At 40.9% G+C, this 11,545-nt stretch overlaps 1 protein-coding gene across 2 annotated transcripts in view; it reads left to right on the forward strand.

The window, feature by feature from the left end:
* MTMR7 (myotubularin related protein 7) overlaps positions 1-11,545 on the forward strand; it is a 106,538-nt gene that overhangs the window by 79,384 nt on the left and 15,609 nt on the right. The gene's annotated exons all lie outside the window — the stretch shown is intronic.

Genomic DNA, 11,545 nt, shown 5'->3' on the forward strand with positions numbered 1-11,545 from the left:
GGTAGGCGGGTGTTTATGGGAAAGACATTATAGCAGTGACATCTTCCTCCTTTTTCAATCAACATGCTCTGTCTTTTGGATGTTGCCCAGAAAATTACACTTTCTCCCCACCACTGGTTTCATGCCTGGATTCTACACGGATATTAGATTAATATTGTCGGCCATTGTGTAGCTCTATGTAACTGATCACTTATTCATTCAGTTATTCATTTGACTAAAAATCAAGCACCTGATATGTGCCAGGCTTCATCAGTATTTTCAAGAAAATGATTGTATTTGATTTTCACAGCAGTAGTGTGTAGGACATGATATTATCTACACTTTCCAGATGAAGAAACTGAGTCTCAGTGAGGTTAGACAACTCAGTCTAAGATAATTTTTTAAAGAGGAAGCAGTAAGTTGAAACAAATAAACATATAGAAAAACATTTAAACTTGCTCTGGTAGTTAAAGAAATGCAAGTTAAGACCTCAAGTTACCATTTTTCACTTAGTTTTTAAAAAGTAAAATATCCAATACTGAAAAGAGTGTGGTAAAACTAGTACTTTAAATATTTCTAGAATCATTTAAATTGGCTTAGAGAGGCATAATATATTTTGTTTAGAGAGACATAATATATTTTTACCAGATTGCCTCCCCTTAGGGACTAATCCAAAATATGATTTAAAAAAATAAGGACACATTCATGTCTATTTTGATAGTAGTGTTTTATTTATAATAGTAGAATTTTGGAAGTCACAAGAATGTCCAATAATGGTGGACTGATTACACAATTTTGCTCCACCTCTTGAAAGAAAATTTTACATCCATTAAAAATAATAAATGTGAAGAGTATATGTACTAATATGAGGAGAATGCGTATAATGTAAATAAAAATTCAGTTTGTAAAATTGTATGCTTACGTTGGTTCACTATACAGTAATCGTATTTATGAAGAAAGACTAGGAGAAAAGGCCCAGAATGATAATTGGATTAGCATGGAAGGATGATGGGTGGATTTTTTTTTTTTCCTTATTTACAAAATATTCTCTATGGTTGGTATATTACATTTTTTAAAAAACAACACGTTTATTTCATCATTTCTGTGGGTCAGGAGTCTGGGCACATCTCATGTATAAATGGGAACCCAGGGACCCCCTGCCCTGGGTCTTACAGGGCTGCAGTCAAGGTGTCAGCTGGGCTACATTCTCATCTGGAAGCTTGGATGGGGAAGAATCTGCTTCGAGGCTCATTCAGGTTGTTGGCAGAATTCAGCTGAGGGCCCTGAAGTTTGGTGGGTGGAGGCCACCCTTAGCTCCTAGAGGGTGCTCACTGTTCTCTGCCGTGTGGATCTCCATATAAGCTGTTCACAACATGGCAGGTTATTTCTTCAAGGCATGCCTCTCTCCAGTTACAGAGTCTGGTATATTACATTTAAAAAAAAATTTTTATATTACACTTTTAATTTAAAAGTTTTTAAAACACATCCTTCTAGTATCACATAACAAAGCAGGATTTAAGCCTAGTACTTTCTGTCGTGTTACAGTGTTCCTCGTTGAATTGTGGTTCTGATATTTGACAGGCTGAGAGATAACCACCCCACGTGGTAATGATGGTATAACATTTATGGAATGATTACTATGTACTGGACACTGTTATCATTTTTTAAGATGTATTTCTTAAATAATCCTCAGTGCAATCATGTTGTAGCTATCCTTAATATCCCCATTTTACAGATGAGGAAATTGAGGCACAGAGGCTAAGAAACTTATGCCAGCTCACAACAGTAAGTGGGAGAACCAGGATTTCCACCTAATTAGTATGACTCCAGACACCACACTCTTAACCACTTGGCTTTATGGCCTCTCTAGATAGTGGGTTGGGTAGAAAGTGCGCTGGCCTAAGTGTCTGAAGATCTGGGTTTGGATTCTTCCCTTAGCCTCTGAGTAAACGTAACAAACCTCATTTCCTGTATTTGTAAAACAATGTAAGCAATATATCATCTTTGTCTGCCTCACAGACTTATTATGATTTTTATTGAGCTCACATTGGTTTATAACATTATATAAATTTTAGGTGTACATCATTATGTTTTGACTTCTGTATAGATTGCATCGTGTTCACCACCCAAAGTCCGTTTGCCATCCATGACGGTACATATGCGCCCCTTTACCCCTTTCACCCTCCCCACCACCCTCGTCCCCTCTGGTAACCACCAATCTGTTCTTCATTACTGTGTGTTTATTTGTTGTTTATCTTCCACAATGAGTGAAGTCATATGGTAATTGTCTTTCTCTGTCTGACTTATTTTGTTTAGCATAATACCCTCAAGGTCCATCCATGTTGTTGCAAATGGCAAGATTTTGTCTGTTTTTATGGCTGAGTAGTAGTCTGTTATATATCACAGCTTCTTTATCCATTCATCCATTGATGGGCACCCAGGTGGCTTCCAAGTCTTGGCTATTGTGAATAATGCTGCATTGAACATAGGGGTGCATATATCTTTTTGAATTAGTGTTTTTGTATTCTTTGGATAAATACCCAGAAGTGGAATAGCTGGATCATATGGTATTTCTATTTTTAATTTTTGGGGGAATCTCCATACTGTTTTCCATAGTGGCTGCACCAATTTACATTCCCACCAGCAGTGTACGAGGGTTCTCTTTTCTCTACATCCTCTCCAACACTTATTTCTTGTCTTTTTAATAATAGCCATTCTGACAAGCGTGAGGTGATATCTCATTGTAGTTTGCTTTGCATTTCCCTAATAATTAGTGATGGTGAACATCTTTTCATGTGCCTGTTGGCCTTCTGTATGTCTTCTTTGGAACAATGTCTATTCATATCTTTTGCCCATTTTTTGATTGGGTTGTTTGTTTTTTTGTTATTGAGTTGTATGAGTTCTTTATATACTTTGGATATTAACCCCTTATCGGATATATGATTTGCAGATATCTTCTCCCAATTGGTAAGTTGTCTTTTCATTTTGTTAATGGTTCCTTTTGCCTTGCAGAAACTTTTTAGTTTGATGGAATCCCATTTGTTTATTTTTTCTTTTGTTTCCCTTGCCTGAGGAGACATGATATGCAAAAAGATAGTGCTAAGACCAATGTCAAAGAGCATACTGCCTATGTTTTCTTCTATGAGTTTTATGGTTTCAGGTCTTAATTCAAGTCTTTAATCCATTTTGAGTTAATTTTTGTGCATGGTGTAAGCTAATGGTCTACTTTCATTCTTTTGCATGTGGCTGCTCCGTTTTCCCAGCACCATTTATTAAAGAAACTTTCCTTTCTCCTGTTCTTGGCTCCTCTGTCGAAAATTAGCTGTCCATAGATGTCTGGGTTTATTTCTGGGCTCTCAATTCTTTCCATTAATCTGACCCACAGATTATTAGAAAGACTCCTTGCAAACTATAAAGTGCTTTCCAATGTAAGGTGCATTATGCTTTCTCTTGGGAAGCAACACTGAACTTTAAAATAAGCACTGAAAAAAAATGAATAAGTTAATGGGATATAGATTAATTCAGTCAGCCAGGCAAGTATTTGATAGGTCCTGTTCCTTCCAATGGGTACTTTTTATTAATTTCTTTACTCAAGAGACATGGAGTCAGACAACCAATTTCAGAGGCATGGAAGTGCTTGCTTTGTGATTTGGTCCGTGTCCACTCAGCACAAGTTCATAAAAAATAATTTAATAAACCACCTGTCAGGCCTTGTGGGTGTTTTCTCAGCAAGTTGTTTCACAGATACAAACCTCAGCCTGACGGCGGATCAGATGGGAGTGGGTCCGGAACACAGGAACAAAGGCCCAGTGTTAATTCAGCAATGTGGACAATACCACAGTGAAGGGCTGATTGAAAGGGACCAGCAGATTCCATTTAAAAGACTGAAATCTTTTTAGCCGACCCCACACTGTAACCACTTTGTCATATCCCTTGGAATTATGGGCATTGGCCGTGGAGAAAGTTTTGTGGTAAAATCAGGTGGCCCCACAGATCATATCTGATCTGTGCTTCTGTGTGAAGGTTCTGAGGCCTGATTATTCAGAATCTTCATTGGGTGTAGAAAGGACAGTTGAAAGCAGAGAACTTGGAGTTTCTCATGGGAGGCAACATTGCAGTGGCCATTATCGTCATCTGACTCCCTGCTGTGGTCGCCCTGTCAAGTTGTCTTGGGCATTCCAAGCTCTAGAAGGGAACAATCCCTACCAACCCAGCTCCAAGGTTTCTGTGAAATATTCTTCTCTGGTCAGAGAGTTAAGGTTGTGGCTATCAGTTCAAATGTCCTCTTTATTTGATACCTTCTTCCTCATCTCATGTCTTTATGAGGTGACGGCTAATTCAACCTCAAAGAAATGGAGTTCAACCCATTATAGATATTTCATATTTAAGTTTTTCATGTTAAAGTATTTCCTATTACATTGCCCACAAGTTTATGCTATGAAATTCTACTAGATATGAGCTAATAAAGGCTATAAGGTTAATCTTTTTTTGGTTCTCCATATTCTGACTTTTTACCATTATTAATTTCCTCAGATTATTAACCTATTAGATGAGAGTGCCAATAAGACCTGGCTGAAAATCTGGTCATTTTCCCTCAAAATATAGCAACACAGCATGAGTTTTCACATAGAAAACCCACTTTCCCATTGAGTTGGAACTAGATAGCTTCACACAGCAATAACAGTGGTAAGGCATTTTAATGAGTGTTCTCCTAGACCAACAGGTCTATCCTGTCAGGCTTCACTCATTATCAATTCATGGTCATTTGGAGGAAAGAAATGGATCAAGAGTGTGTACCTTGCTCTCTGTGGTGTTGTGAGAGGATACAGAATGTGGCTGATAGAGTGCTGGATGGTATCAGCTAAGCTAGATGATAATATTCCAAGCACTGAGGCGTAGAGGAAAGAGCAATGACCCTTTGGGGTATATATGCTGTGAACTGGATTCCAGCTCAATTTTTTACTGGCTGTGTAACCATGGACGACTTAGTAAACTTCTTTAAGCCACACTTGCCAATCTGAAAATTTGGAGTAAATAATACCCTATGTGGTAGATAATGTATGTAGAGTACCAGGCACAATCCCTGCTTATAGGAAGTACTTACTAACTAGGAGCTACCATAGTTACCTCAGACATTCATCTGTTCATCAGTTATTGAGAGTTTTCTATATGTTAGGCATTGGATAGAAAAATGCATCATTCATTAATATATAAAATGAAGTAACCGATTTTGATATAGGGCAAAACTCATGGCAGCCAGAAAAGAAGATGCTCGCTTATTAGTGATGTCACTGAGCGCTTTCCCTGGTAAGGCAGATGGTTGAATGTTTTAACTGGATGTCAAAGCCAAAGACCTCATCTCTGGGTGACGTTATCAAAGGAGAGGACAGGAGAAAACAAGGTCATTTAATGAGAGAATAGCAACTATCTTTTATCCTAATTATGCTTTATCTTGACATTCACTGAGACAATCCAAAGATTAATTTAAAAATTTTCACCCTCAGAATTATTGGTTTATATTTTGTTAATCATGATGGCTAGTTTGTGGATAACTAGGACATTTATGAAAGGAGTGCTTGTAGTAGAAAGTGTCTCCCAGGAAACTAAAGATAGACATGACTAATTTTAGTGATGAGGCGAGCTGTTTTTCCATAAGGCTGGAGTTGGGATTTAGCAATTCAGTATTTGCTTGCCAGTGACAATATGGTCTGAGATTTGATGAGAGTGTTGGTCCTGGCAGCTTTCTCACTTGCTGTGATGGGCATGGAATGAGTCCCCACCTGCTACATCCCTTGCTGCCTATGCTGCTCATTTCATCACTTCAATTATTTGCTGCCAGTATCTTAATCTTACACGATTCTTGGGCCTTCTCTCCAGTGCCTACCACTGATATTTTTTATATCGACTTCCCAGCCTCTCACCATTTTCTCCCAGTCTAGACTTCCCTATTTCCATTTACTTTAAGTTTCCTATTTAGACTTGAACATTCCTTAAGCCTTGCCTTCAATTCTGTTCCTGTTTGTCCTGGGTCAGTTTGTATACTGATTTAATTATTTGCTATTGTAGTGAAAATAATATGGAAATTTGAGTCAAGGGAACTAGATTCCTATCACAACGTACTTGCTGTGCCGCCAGCATCTGAACTCATTCCTCCTCTTTAAATTGAGGTGATGATACCTACTGTGGATGGAGAGTTGTGTAGGTTCATTGAGCGAAAACCACCAACCTCTGATCCTTACGTATGGTAGATGTAATATAAATGGGCACATACATTTTTTAATTTATTTGCTGCAAGTTGTGTCTTTAGACACAAAATTCACATGCAAAGCTAATAAGTGCTAATGGGGCATTCTTTTGTGAACCTGCTGCTTGGTTTTCTTTAGGCCGATGGTAATTAGTATTACAGGAACATGTGTGTGTGTATACATGCATTTACACACATACACGTTTATTAGTAGCTGGACACACACTCATGCACATGTATGTTTGTGTATGCTATTTTCTATGCTACTAACTCAAGCAAAGCTAACACAGGTATACAGAATTTAGGCTTGATTGCCCCTTACCATTTTATATTATCGTCAAATTCTTTAAAAGAAAACAAAGCTGTACAAAAACAGCTTTCGTGGCATATTACTATTGTATAGAGATTCCAGAAAATAGCATCAGGAACAAAGCTGGAATTGTTTTAAAGGAATAATCGCTAATCTTGTTGGTGTCCTGTGAAGAAACAAATATGCAAATCTCTCCAGTTAATGTCAAGTTCTCTATAAAGAGGGCCCACGTTGGTTGGCATGGGTAGCGAGGAGAGCACGACTAACATTAATAAATTGAATACTAGTCACTGCAGAGCTCAGAATTTCATTCTGTGTCACACACTGGGCTCTTGAGTAAAGAGGGAGACTACGAAACAGGCTTAACCAAACATTTCTGTTTTACGGGCCATAATTAAGTCCTCTTTGAATGGTTTCTCCTGCTAGGATGTTCAGTGTAGGGAGATGATTATCATTGTGCCAGTTCTTTGAAGACCATTTTCTTGGGCTTGGCTTTTTGCCTCCAAAACGCAAAAGGGAGAAACCAAACATTAGCAGAACTCAGGTGTGTGTCAGGCTGGTCATGATGGGAGGGCCATGTACATTTCAGTGTAGATCTTAGGAGACAAGACAGACCAGGCCCACAGGTCTCAAACGGAGACTTTCTTTGCACCCCACTGACTTCCACCCAGCAACTGTAGAGGAAGAAATGAGATTGGTGTAGGAAATACCTAAGGAAGATCATCTGAGGCTTGTTTTCTTCCGAGAAGATTTCATATTTCCTCAGGTTCCATAATTATATATCTTTTCTTTTTTTTAGTGTTTTCTTTTATGTTTATGGGATGTAGTTGCGCTGCTATGTGAAACAAATATTATTAGACCTGGGTGTTAAACTTCCAGTTAGTAAGTACAGTTTTCTGTAATCTGTGGTATATGCCTCTGATGTCAGCTGAAATGAACTTTGTTCAGCAAAATGGTTTGTAAATATTGGTTTGGGTTTAGCAACAAGAGTGAACAAATCAGTATTTCTGCCTTATCCTGAGTTTATGCAAACAAACCCACCAGTTTTATATTTGAAAATCCGGGCACTAATGGATTCAGTCTCAAGTGGACCCCCATCTGTCCATGTGTATCAGTCCTCTGCAGAGCTGTTTGCCTTTGACACCACCACTCAGCATTTGAGGGGCAAACACCCTCTCTGCGGTTACCTTGCTCGAAAACCTGGTGAGGTCATTTTACTTAATGTACACAGTTTTAATGTTCCTGACAACAGAAATGGTCAACAAGGAGCCATTCTCAGTGGGAAGAAAGGAGCTGACCTGGCAGGAGACGCAGCAGCTGGTTCCCTTGCTGCCTGAACTGGAACATTCTTGCAGTGCATTTTCCGGCGGTGTTCTGTGAGCCGTCCATTCCCCTCCTGCTTTTGGCACAGGCAGTCTCCAGGTTAGCTGGAAAGCCTGGTGTCTTTATTTTTAAACTTGCTATCATTTCCAGGCCTTGTGGGAAGAGAAGGTGAAAAGGATCACTTGTTCTTGGGCTGAGCTTCAGAGTTTGGACGCTAAGATATTCCTCGGGCTCCCTGGACTTTTTTTTTTTTTTTTTTTTTGCAATAAACAAGAGTGCCAACCAGCCCTAAGCCCTGCAGTAACAACCGGAATGTTTGGACTGTTGAGTGAAAAAAACTGTTTGCAAGAGAACGTTATCTGTTTAAAGGAATCAATTGAGTCCCAGGCTCTACGTGGTGGAATGCATATATTTTAGGATTAGGTTGAACACGTTGGGTCATGGCCTGGGTTGGACAGAAAGACCAAACAGCAGGCGCCCAGGGAGTGGCGGGAGCTCACAGAGGGTGCTGGAATTTCGCGCGCTCCCCGCTGGGCTCTGTGCACAGGCAGAGGCAAGCTGCCGCTCGGAGGGCCTGCACGGTACTGCGGGGCTGGCGCGGAGGACAGATCCCCGCGGGCTGGGCCGCGGCAGGGAAGGCCGGGCTTGCTCGGTTTTAGCTAGGGACCGGTATTTTGCCTTTGCGGCAGACTCAGCGGTCTGTCTTCAAACTGGGTCCATACACATGAGCTCACGGGAAGATCTTCTGAGGTGCGCCCTGGCTGGATTGCTTGATGGGAATGGGCTTCGAGAGCGTCGACTTCCATGTGTACTCCTCCCGAAACTGCGTGCCCTGCCTTAGAGTCCTCCTGGGTCCAGGCTTTAAGGCAGCTCTGCTTTCCCACCTCTCCTTCTTAATTGCCCTTTTGCCACCTTACAGAAGACAAACACACCCTTTACTACACCCTCAACAGTTACAATGCATTATTCCACAGTGCATGAGAGGGTACCTAGTTTTTTTTTTTTTTGGTGAGGAAGATCAGCCCAGAGCTAACATCCATGCTAATCCTCCTTTTCTGCTGAGGAAGACCGGCTCTGAGCTAACATCTATTGCCAATCCTCCTCCTTCCCCCACCCGCCCCCAAAGCCCCAGTAGATAGTTGTACATCACAGTGGCACGTCCTTCTAGTTGCTGTATGTGGGACGCGGCCTCAGCATGGCCGGAGAAGCGGTGCGTCGGTGCGCGCCCGGGGTCTGAACCCCAGGCCGCCGGTAGCGGAGCGCACACACTTAACTGCTAAGCCACAGAGCCGGCCCCAGAGGGTACCTAGTTTTAAAAATTATTGTAGGGGTACATGTGCAGAAATGTCTGAAGACTTCTAATCAGGTTAACCTTCCTTGAGCAATCTGAATCAGCGCTGTCCTGGAGAAGTACAATGGAAGTCACAAGTGTGGACAACATCTGTCATTTTAAATTTCCTGTGGCCACATTAAAAAAAGTGAAAAGCAGGGGGCCGGCCCGGTGGCCTAGTGAAGTTCCTGCGCTCCGCTTTGGGGTTCCCAGGTTTGGATCCAGGGCTGGGACAGACCCACGGCTTATCAAGCCATGCTGTGGAGGCATCCCATATAAAGTAGAGGAAGATGGGCACAGATGTTAGCCCGGGGCCAGTCTTCCTCAGCAAAAAGAGGAGGATTGGCAGTGGATGTTAGCTCAGGGCTGATCTTCCTCACACACACACACAAAAAAGTAAAAAGCAATGGGTGAATTAATTTTAATACTACATCGTATTTAACCCAGTATGTCCAAAATATTATCATTTCAACATGTAATCAGTATAAAAAGCTATTAGTGGGATATTTTACATTCTGTTTTTTCACATACTAAGTCTTTGAAATTGGAGATGTGCTTTACACTCACAACATATCTCAATTCAGACTTGCCACAGTTCAAGGGCTCAACAGCTACATGTGCCTACTGGCTGCTATCTTGGATGGTGCAGTTCTAAGTGATAAAATGCATAACCTTTAAGCTGATAATATGTGAGAGCCAATGAGCATTTAGATTGGTTTGTGTTTAAATTATGAAAAATAACATAAACGAGATTGAGAGGCATTGCTTAAGAGCACGAACTCTGAAGCCGGACTGAATCCGAGCCTCACTGCTTATCTGCTGGGTGACCTTGGACAGGTCACTTAACCTCTCTTTCCATTGGTTTCCACTTTATAAAATGAGGATGATAACAGTACCTTCTTCATATGACTGTTATGAGGATGAAAAAGCTATAATATATAAAGCACTTAGAATAGTGTCTGGCATCTGGTAAGCATTAAGTTTTGCTATTGATATTATTATTATTTTTAGTTAAACCCGCCAAGGTGGCCATGGTGTGGTGGCAGAAACTCTAGGCTTGTTTATCAGAAGACTCATGCTCTCCTGCCACTGCTCACTTTGTGTTTCAGTCTTTGTGAGCCTCGGCTTTCACGGGTTTGAATGAGTGTAATACGTCCTACCTCTGAGGACACCATGCTGGATGAACAAATAATAAAGTGTATATCATAGCTAACATTTTTGAATCTTCTGTCTGCCAGCAAAATTTGTATGTATTATTTCATCCTTCAACAACTATTTGAGGAAGGCGTTTTATCCCCATTTTATGCTTGAGGAAATCAGGGCTCAGTAACTAGCCCCAGGTTACAGTGTTGGGCAGGGACAGAGCTGGGATTTGAGTGCTGGAGCGTCTGACTTTGAAGCTCACGCCCTTGAACAGCACCACATGCTATGGCCCATGTACACACCATGCTTATTACTAAGAGGTACAGGTTAGTTCACATACAGCTAAACTCTAAGTGACACACAGAGGCCTTCCCACTTGCCCAAGATCACAGATTATGCTACTATGAAATACCCTATGATAAAAACACCTAGAAATTCCAGATAAATATAGCAAATATTTACTTAAATGAATAACTGACTTTGCAGTAAAGAAGAGGAATTAGCTATTAGGGAAACAAAACCACAGTGAGATATTCCTTCGCATCCACTAGGGAGGCTATAATCAAAGAGACAGATGATAACAAGTGTTGGTGAGGATGTGGAGACGTCAGAACCCTCATACACTGCCGGTGGGAAGGTAACATGGTGCAGCTGCTGTGGAAAACAGTGCCTCTGGCAGCTCCTCAGGTGGTTAACCCTAGGGTTACCAAGGGACCCAGCACTTCCCCTTCCATATACCTCCAGGTATATGCCCAAGAGAAATGAACATATGTCCACACAACAACTTGTACATGAGTGTTCATAGCATTATTCATTTTAGCCAAGAGGTGGGAACAACCCAAATCAACTGATGAATGGATTAAAAAATGTGGTATATCCAGACAATGAAATATCATCTGGCCTTAAAAAGGAATGAAGTACTGGTACATGCTACAACATGGATGAATCTTGGAAACATTATGCTGAGTGAAAGAGGCCGGTCACGATGGATCACATATTGTATGATTCAGCTTCTGTGAAGTGTGTGGAATAGGCAAATCTATAGAGAAAGAAAGCAGATTTGTGGTTGCTTAGGGCTGGGGGAGGGATCATGGGGGGTGACTGCTAATGGGTTAGGAGTTTCTTTTTGGGGTGATGAAATGTTCTGGAATTGATTGTGATGATGGATGCACAATTCTGTGGATGTACTAAAAACCACTGAATTGTACGCTTTGAG

The sequence above is a fragment of the Diceros bicornis genome, chromosome 29, assembly GCF_020826845.1.
Source record: "Diceros bicornis minor isolate mBicDic1 chromosome 29, mDicBic1.mat.cur, whole genome shotgun sequence".
NCBI lineage: Eukaryota > Metazoa > Chordata > Mammalia > Perissodactyla > Rhinocerotidae > Diceros > Diceros bicornis.